The following is a 2,318-nucleotide window of genomic DNA, read 5'->3' on the forward strand; positions in this document are numbered from 1 at the left end:
AAGGGGGGGGGTTGGGGGGGATCGAACTGAAACCTCCAGAACACTGACTGGCCTGGACAGAGTGGATGATGGGAAGATGGTCCCATTGGTCAGAGAGACTGGGACCCAGGGGCACAGCCTTCCAGGAAAGGGAAGAGCCTTTCCAACAGAGATAAGGAGAACCGTCTCCAGCCAGAGAGTGGGGAACTGACGGACTTCACTCCCACAGACGGCCGAGGTATTGGGTAAATTTAAGACAGAGATAGACAGGTTCCTGAGGATCAAGGGGAGTCAGCAGGAGAATGGGGTTGAGAAAGTTATCAGCCAGGGTTGAGTGGCGGGCCACTTGCGATGGGCCGAATGGCCTAACTTCTCCGATGTGTTAGGATATGTTCACCCTCCGACAGTGCGGCCCTCCCTCAGCACTGACCCTCCGACAGTGCGGCCCTCCCTCAGCACTGAGCCTCCGACAGTGCGGCCCTCCCTCAGCACTGACCCTCCCACAGTGCGGCCCTCCCTCAGCACTGACCCTCCGACAGTGCGGCCCTCCCTCAGCACTGACCCTCCAACAGTGCGGCCCTCCCTCAGCACTGACCCTCCGACAGTGCGGCCCTCCCACAGTGCGGCCCTCCCTCAGCACTGACCCTCCCACAGTGCGGCCCTCCCTCAGCACTGACCCTCCGACAGTGCGGCCCTCCCTCAGCACTGACCCTCCGACAGTGCGGCCCTCCCTCAGCACTGACCCTCCGACAGTGCGGCCCTCCCTCAGCACTGACCCTCCCACAGTGCGGCCCTCCCTCAGCACTGACCCTCCGACAGTGCGGCCCTCCCTCAGCACTGACCCTCCGACAGTGCGGCCCTCCTTCAGCACTGACCCTCCCACAGTGCGGCCCTCCCTCAGCACTGACCCTCCGACAGTGCGGCCCTCCCACAGTGCGGCCCTCCCTCAGCACTGACCCTCCCACAGTGCGGCCCTCCCTCAGCACTGACCCTCCGACAGTGCGGCCCTCCCTCAGCACTGACCCTCCGACAGTGCGGCCCTCCCTCAGCACTGACCCTCCGACAGTGCGGCCCTCCCTCAGCACTGACCCTCCCACAGTGCGGCCCTCCCTCAGCACTGACCCTCCGACAGTGCGGCCCTCCCTCAGCACTGACCCTCCGACAGTGCGGCCCTCCTTCAGCACTGACCCTCCCACAGTGCGGCCCTCCCTCAGCACCGACCCTCCGACAGTGCGGCCCTCCCTCAGCACCGACCCTCCGACAGTGCGGCCCTCCCTCAGCACTGACCCTCCGACAGTGCCGCCCTCCCTCAGGCCTGGGATGTGACGGTGTTGGTGCTGACTGTACTGACCGTGTTCCCACTAATCTCTGCCTCTCGCCCTTTCCCATACAGCACTCTGTTCTCTCTCGTAAGTTTGTCGATGTGATGACTAAATACAACGAGGCCCAGGTAGACTTCCGGGAAAGAAGTAAAGGAAGGATCCAACGTCAGCTGGAAATCAGTGAGTAATCCGGAATCCTCCCGAGGATGCCCTCCACTCCATGGTGTCCCCTCCGACCCCCTCTCGGTCAGGGAGACAGGACTGAGGGAAGCTCACAGACTCCATACCCACAGCCTGGAGGGGAGGTGGGTTAGGGTCCCAACGACAGGACCGTCTCTTATCATCCCAGAGAGAGGGTCAGTCTGTGTGTGAGAGAGACAGAGAGGGTCAGTGTGTGTGTGAGAGAGAGAGAGGGTCAGTGTGTGTGTGAGAGACAGAGAGAGGGTCAGTGTGTGTGTGAGACAGAGAGAGGGTCAGTGTGTGTGTGAGAGACAGAGAGAGGGTCAGTGTGTGTGTGAGAGAGAGAGAGAGGGTCAGTGTGTGTGTGAGAGAGAGAGAGGGTCAGTGTGTGTGTGAGAGAGAGAGAGGGTCAGTGTGTGTGTGAGAGAGACAGAGAGGGTCAGTGTGTGTGTGAGAGAGAGAGAGGGTCAGTGTGTGTGTGAGAGAGAGAGAGAGGGTCAGTGTGTGTGTGAGAGAGAGAGAGAGGGTCAGTGTGTGTGTGAGACAGAGAGAGGGTCAGTGTGTGTGAGACAGAGAGAGGGTCAGTGTGTGTGTGAGAGAGAGAGAGAGGGTCAGTGTGTGTGAGACAGAGAGAGGGTCAGTGTGTGTGTGTGTGTCAGACAGAGAGAGGGTCAGTGTGTGTGTGAGAGACAGAGAGAGGGTCAGTGTGTGTGAGACAGAGAGAGGGTCAGTGTGTGTGAGACAGAGAGAGGGTCAGTGTGTGTGTGAGACAGAGAGAGGGTCAGTGTGTGTGTGAGACAGAGAGAGGGTCAGTGTGTGTGTGTGAGACAGAGAGAG

Source organism: Chiloscyllium punctatum, unplaced genomic scaffold (genome assembly GCF_047496795.1).
Source record: "Chiloscyllium punctatum isolate Juve2018m unplaced genomic scaffold, sChiPun1.3 scaffold_441, whole genome shotgun sequence".
In the NCBI taxonomy this organism is placed as follows: Eukaryota; Metazoa; Chordata; class Chondrichthyes; order Orectolobiformes; family Hemiscylliidae; genus Chiloscyllium; species Chiloscyllium punctatum.